The sequence below is a fragment of the Eretmochelys imbricata genome, chromosome 18 (assembly GCF_965152235.1).
Source record: "Eretmochelys imbricata isolate rEreImb1 chromosome 18, rEreImb1.hap1, whole genome shotgun sequence".
NCBI classification, from domain to species: Eukaryota; Metazoa; Chordata; order Testudines; family Cheloniidae; genus Eretmochelys; species Eretmochelys imbricata.
In genome coordinates, this window is record NC_135589.1 from 1,455,698 (window position 1) to 1,468,893 (window position 13,196).

Genomic DNA, 13,196 nt, shown 5'->3' on the forward strand with positions numbered 1-13,196 from the left:
ACTGTCATGGATGGGTATAAATTGTTCAGGAAGGACAGGCGGAGGAGAAAAGTTGGGGGAGTTGCACTGTATGTAAGAGCAGTATGATTGCTCAGAGCTGAAACTGGAGAAAAACTGGAAACTGGAGAAAAGCCTGTTGAGAGTCTTTGGGTTAAGTTTAGAGGTGAGAACAACAAGGGTGATGTCATGGTGGGCGTCTGCTATAGACCGCCAGACCACAGGACGAGGTAGACGAGGCTTTCTTTGGACAACTAACAGAAGTTTCCAGATCACAGGCCCTGGTTCTCATGGGAGACTTCAATCACCCTGACATCTGCTGGAAGAGCAAAACAGCAGTGCACAGACAATCCAGGAAGTTTTTGTAGATAATAATACCTCTCAGATACCGTTTTTCATCCACAGATCTCTACGCACAATGTTGGGGACAACTTCCTGGTGCAAGTGCTGGAGCAACCAACTAGGGGCCGTGATCCTCTTAACCTGCTGCTCACAAACCGGGAAGAATTGGTAGGGGAAGTAGAAGTGGATGGCAACCTGGGCAGCAGTGACCACGAGATGGTCGAGTTCAGGATCCTGGCAAAAGAAAGAAAGGAGAGCAGCAGAATATGGACCATGGACTTCAGGAAAGCAGACTTTGACTCCCTCAGGGAACTGATGAGCAGGATCCCCTGGGAGGCTAATCTGAGGGGAAAGGAGTCCAGGAGAGCTGGCTGTATTTTAAAGAAGCCTTATTGAGAGAGCAGGAACAAACCATCCTGATGTGCAGAAAGAATAGCAAATATGGCAGGTGACCAACTTGACTTAACAGAAATCTTTGGTGAGCTTAAACACAAAAAGGAAGCTTACAAGAAGTGGAAACTTGGACAGATGACTAGGGAGGAGTATAAAAATATTGTTCAAGCATGCCAAGGAGTAATCAGGAAGGCCAAAGCACAATTGGAGTTGCAGCTGGCAAGGGATGTGAAGGGGAACAAGAAGGGTTTCTACAGGTATGTTAGCAACAAGAAGTTCAGGGAAAGTGTGGAACCCTTACTCGATGGGGGAGGCTACCTAGTGACAGATGATGTGGAAAAAGCTGAAGTACTCAATGCTTTTTTTGCCTTGGTCTTCACAGACAAGGTCAGCTCCCAGACTGCTGCACTGGGCATCACAGTATGGGGCGGAGGCGAGCATCCCTCAGTGGTGAAAGAACAGGTTAAGGACTATTTAGAAAAGCTGGACATGCACAAGTCCATGGAGCCGGATGCGCTGCATCCGAGGGTGCTGAGGAGTTGGCTGATGTGATTGCAGAGCCCTTGGTCATTATATCTGAAAACTCATGGTGATTGAGGGAGTTCCAGCACGATTGGAAAAAGTCTAATATAGTGTACATCTTTTAACAAGGGAAGAAGGAGAACCCAGGGAACTACAGACTGGTCAGCCTCACCTCAGTCCCTGGAAAAATCATGGAGCAGGTCCTCAAGAAATCCGTTTTGAAGCACTGGGAGGAGAGGAAGGTGATCAGGAACAGTCAACATGGATTCACCAAGGGCAAGTCATGCCTGACTAACCTGATTGCCTTCTATGATGAGATAACTGGCTCTGTGGGTATGGGGAAAGCGGTGGACGTGATATATCTTGACTTTAGCAAAGCTTTTGATACGGTCTCTCACAGTATTCTTGCCAGCAAGTTAAAGAAGTATGAACTGGATGAATGGACTATAAGGTGGATAGAAAGCTGGCTACATTGTCAGGCTCAACGGGTAGTGATCAACAGCTCAATTGTCTAATTGGCAATCGGTATCAAGCGGAGTGCTCCAACGGTCGGTTTTGTACAATATCTTCATTAACGATCTGGATGATGGGATGGACTGCAGCCTCAGCAACTTTGCAGAAGACACTAAACTGGGGGGAGAGATAGATATGCTGCAACTGGTTATAGTGGACAACATTGGTTCGAGTGATCATGAATTAATTCAGTTTAAACTAAATAGGAGGGTAAATGAAAACATGTCTGCAACTAGGGTCCTTGATTTCAAAAGGGCAAAATTTTAAAAATGAAGGGAATTAGTTTGGAAATGGACTTGACTGAAAAAAAAATGGTTTCTGACCTTCCCTAACTGGTGTTTCATAGATTCATCGATATTAAGGTCAGAAGGGACCATTATAATCATCTAGTCTGACCTCCTGCACAATGCAGGCCACCGAATCTCACCCACCCACTCCTGCAATAAACCTCTCACCTATGTCTGAGCTATTGAAGTCCTCAAATCATGGTTTAAATACTTCAAGGTGCAGAGAATCCTCCAGCAAGTGACCCGTGCCCCATGCTGCAGAGGAAGGTGAAAAACCCCCAGGACCTCTTCCAATTTGCCCTGGAGGAAAATTCCTTCCCAACCCCAAATATGGCAATCAGCTGAACCCTGAGCATGTGGGCAAGATTCACCAGCCGGATACCCAAGAAAGAATTCTCTGTAGTAACTGAGATCCCACCCCATCTAACATCTCATCACAGGCCATTGGGCCTATTTACCATGAATAGTTAAAGATCAATTAATTGCCAAAATCATGTTATCCCATCATACCGTCTCCTCCATAAACTTATTGAGTTTAATCTTGAAGCCAGATAGGTCTTTTGCCCCCACTGCATCGCTTGGAAGGCTATTCCAGAACTTCACTCCTCTGATGGTTAGAAACCTTCATCTAATTTCAAGTCTAAACTTCCTGATGGCCAGTTTATATCCATTTGTTCTTGTGTCCACATTGGTACTGAGGTTAAATAATTCCTCTACTTCTCTGGTATTTATCCCTCTGATATATTTATAGAGAGCAATCATGTCTACCCTCAGCCTTCTTTGGGTTAGGCTAAACAAGCCAAGCTCCTTGAGTCTCCTTTCATAAGACAGGTTTTCCATTCCTCGGATCATCCGAGTAGCCCTTCTCTGTACCTGTTCCAGTTTGAATTCATCCTTCTTAAACATGGGAGACCAGAACTGCACACAGTATTCCAGGTGAGGTCTCACCATTGCCTTGTATAACGGCACTAACACCTCCTTATCTCTAGTGCAAATACCTGGCCTGACGCATCCCAAGACTGCATTAGCCTTTTTCACGGCCATATCACATTGACGGCTCATAGTCATCCTGTGGGCAACCAATACTCCAAGGTCCTTCTCCTCCTCCGTTACTTCTAATTGATGCGTCCCCAGCTTGTAACTAAAATTCTTGTTATTAATCCCTAAATGCATGACCTTACACTTCTCACTATTAAATTTCATCCTATTACTATTACTCCAGTTTACAAGGTCATCCAGATCCTCCTGTATGATATCCCGGTCCTTCTCTAAATTGGCAATACCTCCCAGCTTTGTATCATCCGCAAACTTTATTAGCGCACACTCACCTTTTGTGCCGAGGTCAGTAATAAAAAGATTAAATAAGATTGGTCCCCAAACCGATCCCTGAGGAACTCCACTGGTAACCTCCCTCCAGCCTGACAGTTCACCTTTCAGTAGGACCCGTTGTAGTCTCCCCTTTAACCAATTCCTTATCCACCTTTCAATTTTCCTATTGATCCCAATCTTATCCAATTTAACTAATAATTCCCCATGTGGCACCGTATCAAACGCTTTACTGAAATCGAGGTAAATTAGATCCACTGCGTTTCCTTTGTCTAAAAAATCTGTTACTTTCTCAAAGAAGGAGATCAGGTTGGTTTGGCACAATCTACCTTTTGTAAAACCATGTTGTATTTTGTCCCATTTACCATTGACCTCAATGTCCTTAACTACTTTCTCCTTCAAAATTTTTTCCAAGACCTTGCATACTACAGATGTTAAACTAACAGGCCTGTAGTTAAACGGATCACCTTTTTTCCCTTTCTTAAAAATAGGAACTATGTTAGCAATTCTCCAGTCATATGGTACAACCCCTGAGTTTACAGATTCATTAAAAATTCTTGCGAATGGGCTTGCAATTTCATGTGCCAGTTCCTTTAATATTCTTGGATGAAGATTATCTGGGCCCCCCGATTTAGTCCCATTAAGCTGTTCGAGTTTCGCTTCTACCTCAGATAAGGTAATATCGACCTCCACTTCCTCATTCCCATTTGTCATGCTACCATTATCCCTAAGATTCTCATTAGCCTCATTAAAGACTGAGGCAAAGTATTTGTTTAGATATTGGGCCATGCCTAGATTATCCTTGACCTCTACTCCATCCTCAGTGTTTAGCGGTCCCACTTCTTCTTTCTTTGTTTTTTTCTTATTTATATGGCTATAGAACCTTTTACTATTGGTTTTAATTCCCTTTGCAAGGTCCAACTCTACTTGACTTTTAGCCTCTCTCACTTTATCCCTACATGTTCTGACCTCAATAAGGTAGCTTTTCTTACTGATCTCTCCCACCTTCCACTCCCTGTATGCTTTCTGCTTTTTCTTAATCACCTCTCTGAGATGCTTGCTCATCCAGCTTGGTCTACAACTCCTGACTATGAATTTTTTCCCCCTTTCTTGGGATGCAGGCTTCTGATAGCTTCTGCAGCTTTGACTTGAAGTAATCTCAGGCCTCCTCTGCCTTTAGATCCATAAATTCTTCAGTCCAATCCGCTTCCCTAACTAATTTCCTTAATTTTTGAAAGTCAGCCTTTTTGAAATCAAAAACCCTAGTCGCAGATTTATTTTTGTTTATCCTTCAGTTCAGTTTGAACTGAATTAGCTCATGATCGCTCGAACCAGGGTTGTCCCCTACAGCCATTTCTTCTATGAGGTCCTCACTACTCACCAAAACCAAATCTAAAATGGCATCCCCTCTAGTCGGTTCAGTAACTACTTGGTGAAGGAATCCATCAGCTATCGCATCTAGGAACATCTGAGCCCTATTATTATTACTAGCACTTGTCCTCCAGTCTATATCTAGGAAGTTAAAGTCTCCCATGATCACGCAGTTTCCATTAGTATTTACTTTATTAAAAACACTAAAGAGGGCTCTATCCATATCCAGATCGGATCCCGGCGATCTATAGCACACCCCAAGCAGTATTACAGGGGGGCTCTAGTAGTTTTCTTCCCCAATGTGATTTTTGCCCAGATGGACTCTGTCTTATCCATTCCATCGCTTCTTATTTCTTTACATTCTACCTCATCATTGGTATACAATGCTACTCCACCACCTTTACCTTTATTTCTGTCTTTCCTAAACAGCACTTACCCTTCAATACCCGTACTCCAGTCATGGCTACTATTCCACCATGTTTCTGTTATCCCTACAGGTTTCACTTCCTGTACCAGTAACTCTAGTTCCTCCATTTTGTTACCTGGGCTACTCGCATTGGTGTACAAACATCTTCATTTTTGCTGTTTGGCCTCGCTCACATTCTTTACCCGATTAGGCACAGACATTCTACAGCCAGTATCACCTATTAGACGGGTACCCACACTGCCCTTCCTCCTCATGTCCATTCTCCTACCCACGGCTGTATCCTTTCTTACTTTGTTTTCTTCCCTCTCAATGTTAAAATTCGGCGTGGAGATTACCTGGACATCTCCCAACCATCTCCCCCAAATTCCTAGTTCAAAGCTCTCTTAATCAGTTGTGCCAGCCTCCATCCTAGACGTCTATGTCCTTCCCTACTCAGATGAAGTCCATCCCGAGAGAACTGTCCTCTGTCCAGGAATGCCTCCCAGTGGCCATATATCCCAAAGCCCTCCTTCTAGCACCACTGCCTAAGCAGTGTTGTTCATCGTAACCTTGTCACACTTTTGTTGCCCTTCTCTAGGAACAGGCAGAATCCCACTGAAGATCACCTGAGCCTCGATTTCCTAAAGCGTCTTTCCCAGCCTGGCATAGTCTCCCTTGATACGTTCCAGCGAGAATCTACCGGTATCATTTGTTCCCACATGAAGGACGATCAGTGGATTCTTTCCTGCTCCCTTTAGGATCCTCTTCAACCTCAGGTCCACATCCCGTACCTTAGCACCTGGAAGACAGCACACCCTTCTATTCTCTGGATCAGCTCTGGTTACAGGCCTTTCCATTCTTCTCAGTAAGGAGTCCCCGATCACATAGACCTGCCTTTTCCTGGTGATGGTGCGATTCTCCAGTCTATCCCCTGTTCCCGCTGGCTGCAAGTTCTTTCCATTCCTATTCTCCCTTGTAATGCTCTTCAAGCCATCCTGTATCCTCCTGGGACTCATATTTGGTATAGTCTCCATTGACTCTTCCCCTTTTTATATAGGACTAGCAGCTCTTCTCTTCTTCCTTGCCCTTCCACCTTCAGTGACCACCTGCTAAGCCCCTTCTTCATTTTCCAACTCTGCAAACCTGTTCTTGAGCTCTATTTCTTCTTCACTAGCCCGTCTTTTCCTCTGCCTGGTTCTCTTAGTCACATTCTTCCACTGTCCATTTTCTTCACCCAGCAGTCTCCCCTCAGAGTTCTTCGGTCCTGCTTCCATCTGCAAGTCTGAGCTTTTCCCTTCAACCGCCTCATGTCTTTGCTCCATAATCCGCTCGAACTCCGTTCTAAACTCAACCAGACTTTCCACCTGCACCTCCAATCCTTGGATCTTTTCTTCCATCAGCTCAATCAGACGGCATTTCATGCAGAAAAAACTCTTTCCAGGTCCCCCCTCCAGGATCATGGACATACCGCAGCTTCCACATCCAGTCATCTTCATAGTGTCTTCCACTACTTGGGTCACTTCCACTGCTGCCTCTGTGTCTGTCATCGCCTTCCCACCTAAATCCTGTTAATCTGGGAAACACAAACCACACACAGACCCCACCACCCGCAGCAAACAAACCCCCAACAAGCACCGCAACATGAACTCCCCTTTCAAACTCCCAGTCAAACTCCCCTGTTTACAGCTCCGTTTGCTGGCTCCTGGGCTGCTGGAGCTGTCTGTGCTTGCTCATGTCCATTCCAATGTGTTCTTCAAGATGTGTTGCTTATGTCCATTCCAATGCAGCTGCGTGCTCGCCCCAAGCACCATCACCGGAAAGATTTCCCCTCAATGGTATCGGTCGGGTCGGTTCTGGTGGCCCCTGGAGTCGTGCCCTCATGCCATGGTATATAGGGCCCTGCTGACCCACCGCCCCCTCAGTTCCTTCTTGCCAGCTAACTCCGACAGAGGAGCAGCAGAGGGGAGGGGGTTGGTATGGACATGAGCAACACATCTCGAAGAACAACAGTTACAGAAGGTCAGGAACTGTTTTTTCTTCGAGCGCTTGCTCAGGTCCATTCCAATGTAGCTGATGCCCAAGCAGTTCCACAGCTGGAGGGTTCGGAGTTCGCTGATTGTAGCACCACTCAGCCAAAGCCTGCATCATCTCTAGCTTGCTGGGTGATGGCATGTGACTTGAACGTGTGGATGGACAACCATGTCGCCACTCTACAGATGTCGTGAATTGGAACCCGCGCCATGAATGCCACCGCTGATGCTTGAGCCCTTGTAGAGGAGCTGGGACCTTCACCAGGTCATGTCAAGTACGGATACAGGACGTGATCCACGATTCTTGAAATTCTCTGGACCGAGACTGGGCAGCCTTTAAATCTGTCTGCAATGGCTACTAAAAGCTGAGCGGATTTCTGAAAGGGTTGAATTCTTTTTATGTAAATCTCCCCCACTGCAACTTGAGACCATTACTCCTTGTTCTGTCATCTGCTACCACTGAGAACAGCCTAGATCCATCCTCTTTGGAACCCCCTTTCAGGTAGTTGAAAGCAGCTATCAAATCCCCCCTCATTCTTCTCTTCTGAAGACTAAACATTCCCAGTTCCCTCAGCCTCTCCTCATAAGTCATGTGTTCTAGACCCCTAATCATTTTTGTTGCCCTCCGCTGGACTCTTTCCAATTTTTCCACATCCTTCTTGTATTGTGGGGCCCAAAACTGGACACAGTACTCCAGATGAGGCCTCACCAATGTCGAATAGAGGGGAAAAATCACGCTATGATGCAGTTGGATTCCCCACTGATCCAGTGGCAGACCACTCTGGCACTATTAGGGCCCTGGGTCAGGACCCAGTGGAGTTGGGTGGGCCTGGTCCCTCTACCCCGACACTACCTCCCCTTTGGTGGCAGCCCCTGGATTTGGCCACTAGGCCATGCTGCCCTGCACTCAAGGGCTGCTATATTGACTCTGGCCACTAGGACATGCAGTGCTACACTTGGGGGTCAATATATTGACTCTGGCCAATAGGCTACACTGCCCTGTGCTTGTGGGCGGCCATATTGTCTTGGGCCATTAGGCCACATAGCCAAAACCCAAGAGCCGCCGCTTTGACTCTGGCCACTGGGCAACACTGTTGTGGGGCCCAGAACAGTCCAGTAGACTGTAACCATGGTGTCAGCACAACCATGACCCACCTCGAAGGGGAATGGGGTGTGCATACACCACCCCACTGGAGAATTGCAAATTTAGTATCTACATTTAAGAGAAGGAAAAAAAGTGAGCTGGGAAACTACAGGCCTGTTAGATTTGACCTCAGCTGTATGCAAAGTCTTGGAACAAATTTTGAAAGAAAGTTAAGGACATAGAGGTAAATGGTAACTGGGATAAACTACAACATGGTTTTACAATAGATAGATCATGTCAGACCAGCCTGGCCTCTTTCTTTAAGAAGATAACTGATTTTGTAGACAAAGGAAAACATTTGATGCAGTTCCACATGGGAAATTACTAGTGAAATTGAAGCAGATGGGGTGGTTTGTTATTGTAGGGTTGCTGAGGATGTGCACTGTGCTGTGTGCACTGGTTTGTTATTGTAGGGCTGCTGCTGCTGAGGTCCAGGCTGCGTATGCGCCTTTGTTATCACTGAGTTGGTCATGAGCACTGGAAGGTGCATGCTGATTTGTTACTGTAGGGTTGATCATATATGAACAAGTTAAAAATATTTTTAAATGGTGAAAAATAATCCCTCACCAGCATGTGGCGCAGAGCCTGCCTGCTGCTGGGGAGCAGCGTTTGGCTAATGCAGGGATGGAATGAGCTTGTTTTAATTGGCAAAGCTCTAGTGCGTTTACTCGGAAAGGAAAGTGACACCACTGTTGTTTTTTTAATTTGCTTGCTGGGAAAACACGTCTGGAGGAGTGAGGCCCTCTGCAGAGTCTGGGAACGATGTAAATACACAGGTTGTGTGCGCACCCAGATTCCAGCCTTGTGGGCCTCCTAGGAACTCCTGTGTTAAACGTCTGTGAGCTTTCTAGGTCTCCATGGGAGGGGCAGTGCGGGAGGAGGGTCAAAGGCTTGCAGAGATGCACTATAGGAGAGATTTCAGAGTAACAGCCGTGTTAGTCTGTATTCGCAAAAAGAAAAGGAGTACTTGTGGCACCTTAGAGACTAACCAATTTATTTGAGCATGAGCTTTCATGAGCTACAGCTCACTTCATCAGATGCATACCGTGGAAACTGCAGCAGACTTTATATATACACAGAGAATATGAAACAATACCTCCTCCCACCCCACTGTCCTGCTGGTAATAGCTTATCTAAAGTAATCATCAGGTTAGGCCATTTCCAGCACAAATCCAGGTTTTCTCACCCTCCACCCCCCCACACAAATTCACTCTCCTGCTGGTGATAGCCCATCCAAAGTGACAACTCTTTACACAATGTGTTCTTTACTTCCGCAGGTGGGTATTGTAGTTGTAAGAAAGCTTGACAGAGATCTTGTAGGTTTCAGAGTAACAGCCGTGTTAGTCTGTATTCGCAAAAAGAAAAGGAGTACTTGTGGCACCTTAGAGACTAACCAGTTTATTTGAGCATGAGCTTTCGTGAGCTACAGCTCACTTCATCAGATACATACCGTGGAAACTGCAGCAGACTTTATATATACACAGAGAATATGAAACAATACCTCCTCCCACCCCACTGTCCTGCTGGTAATAGCTTATCTAAAGTAATCGTCAGGTTAGGCCATTTCCAGCACAAATCCAGGTTTTCTCACCCTCCACCCCCCCACACAAATTCACTCTCCTGCTGGTGATAGCCCATCCAAAGTGACAACTCTTTACACAATGTGCATGATAATGAAGTTAGGCCATTTCCTGCACAAATCCAGGTTCTCTCACTCCCTCACCCCCCTCCAAAAACCCACCCCCATACACACACAGACTCACTCTCCTGCTGGTAATAGCTCGTCCAAACTGACCACTCTCCAAGTTTAAATCCAAGTTAAACCAGAACATCTGGGGGGGGGGGGGGGAGGAAAAAACAAGAGGAAATAGGCTACCTTGCATAATGACTTAGCCACTCCCAGTCTCTATTTAAGCCTAAATTAATAGTATCCAATTTGCAAATGAATTCCAATTCAGCAGTTTCTCGCTGGAGTCTGGATTTGAAGTTTTTTTGTTTTAAGATAGCGACCTTCATGTCTGTGATTGCGTGACCAGAGAGATTGAAGTGTTCTCCGACTGGTTTATGAATGTTATAATTCTTGACATCTGATTTGTGTCCATTTATTCTTTTACGTAGAGACTGTCCAGTTTGACCAATGTACATGGCAGAGGGGCATTGCTGGCACATGATGGCATAAATCACATTGGTGGATGTGCAGGTGAACGAGCCTCTGATAGTGTGGCTGATGTTATTAGGCCCTGTGATGGTGTCCCCTGAATAGATATGTGGGCACAATTGGCAACGGGCTTTGTTGCAAGGATAAGTTCCTGGGTTAGTGGTTCTGTTGTGTGGTATGTGGTTGTTGGTGAGTATTTGCTTCAGGTTGCGGGGCTGTCTGTAGGCAAGGACTGGCCTGTCTCCCAAGATTTGTGAGAGTGTTGGGTCATCCTTTAGGATAGGTTGTAGATCCTTAATAATGCGTTGGAGGGGTTTTAGTTGGGGGCTGAAGGTGACGGCTAGTGGCGTTCTGTTATTTTCTTTGTTAGGCCTGTCCTGTAGTAGGTAACTTCTGGGAACTCTTCTGGCTCTATCAATCTGTTTCTTTACTTCCGCAGGTGGGTATTGTAGTTGTAAGAAAGCTTGACAGAGATCTTGTAGGTGTTTGTCTCTGTCTGAGGGGTTGGAGCAAATGCGGTTGTATCGCAGAGCTTGGCTGTAGACGATGGATCGTGTGGTGTGGTCAGGGTGAAAGCTGGAGGCATGCAGGTAGGAATAGCGGTCAGTAGGTTTCCGGTATAGGGTGGTGTTTATGTGACCATTGTTTATTAGCACTGTAGTGTCCAGGAAGTGGATCTCTTGTGTGGACTGGACCAGGCTGAGGTTGATGGTGGGATGGAAATTGTTGAAATCATGGTGGAATTCCTCAAGGGCTTCTTTTCCATGGGTCCAGATGATGAAGATGTCATCAATATAGCGCAAGTAGAGTAGGGGCTTTAGGGGACGAGAGCTGAGGAAGCGTTGTTCTAAATCAGCCATAAAAATGTTGGCATACTGTGGGGCCATGCGGGTACCCATAGCAGTGCCGCTGATCTGAAGGTATACATTGTCCCCAAATGTGAAATAGTTATGGGTAAGGACAAAGTCACAAAGTTCAGCCACCAGGTTAGCCGTGACATTATCGGGGATAGTGTTCCTGACGGCTTGTAGTCCATCTTTGTGTGGAATGTTGGTGTAGAGGGCTTCTACATCCATAGTGGCCAGGATGGTGTTATCAGGAAGATCACCGATGGATTGAAGTTTCCTCAGGAAGTCAGTGGTGTCTCGAAGGTAGCTGGGAGTGCTGGTAGCGTAGGGCCTGAGGAGGGAGTCTACATAGCCAGACAATCCTGCTGTCAGGGTGCCAATGCCTGAAATGATGGGGCGCCCAGGAGTTCCAGGTTTATGGATCTTGGGTAGTAGATAGAATATCCCAGGTCGGGGTTCCAGGGGTGTGTCTGTGCGGATTTGATCTTGTGCTTTTTCAGGAAGTTTCTTGAGCATATGCTGTAGTTGCTTTTGGTAACTCTCAGTGGGATCATAGGGTAATGGCTTGTAGAAACTCGTGTTGGAGAGCTGCCGAGCAGCCTCTTGTTCATATTCCGACCTATTCATGATGACAACAGCACCTCCTTTGTCAGCCTTTTTGATTATGATGTCAGAGTTGTTTCTGAGGCTGTGGATGGCATTGCGTTCCGCATGGCTGAGGTTATGGGGCAAGTGATGCTGCTTTTCCACAATTTCAGCCCGTGCACGTCGGTGGAAGCACTCTATGTAGAAGTCCAGTCTGCTGTTTCGACCTTCAGGAGGAGTCCACCTAGAATCCTTCTTTCTGTAGTGTTGGTAGGGAGACCTCTGTGGATTAGTATGTTGTTCAGAGGTATTTTGGAAATATTCCTTGAGTCGGAGACGTCGAAAATAGGATTCTAGGTCACCACAGAACTGTATCATGTTCATGGGGGTGGAGGGGCAGAAGGAGAGGCCCCGAGATAGAACAGCTGCTTCTGCTGGGCTGAGAGTATAGTTGGATAGGTTAACAATATTGCTAGGTGGGTTGAGGGAACCATTGCTGTGCTTTCTAAACTACTACATGCTACAAGGGGCCACAGCAATGGTTCCTTACCCATAACTATTTCACATTTGGGGACAATGTATACCTTCAGATCAGCGGCACTGCTATGGGTACCCGCATGGCCCCACAGTATGCCAACATTTTTATGGCTGATTTAGAACAACGCTTCCTCAGCTCTCGTCCCCTAAAGCCCCTACTCTACTTGCGCTATATTGATGACATCTTCATCATCTGGACCCATGGAAAAGAAGCCCTTGAGGAATTCCACCATGATTTCAACAATTTCCATCCCACCATCAACCTCAGCCTGGTCCAGTCCACACAAGAGATCCACTTCCTGGACACTACAGTGCTAATAAACAATGGTCACATAAACACCACCCTATACCGGAAACCTACTGACCGCTATTCCTACCTGCATGCCTCCAGCTTTCACCCTGACCACACCACACGATCCATCGTCTACAGCCAAGCTCTGCGATACAACCGCATTTGCTCCAACCCCTCAGACAGAGACAAACACCTACAAGATCTCTGTCAAGCTTTCTTACAACTACAATACCCACCTGCGGAAGTAAAGAAACAGATTGATAGAGCCAGAAGAGTTCCCAGAAGTTACCTACTACAGGACAGGCCTAACAAAGAAAATAACAGAACGCCACTAGCCGTCACCTTCAGCCCCCAACTAAAACCCCTCCAACGCATTATTAAGGATCTACAACCTATCCTAAAGGATGACCCAACACTCTCACAAATCTTGGGAGACAGGCCAGTC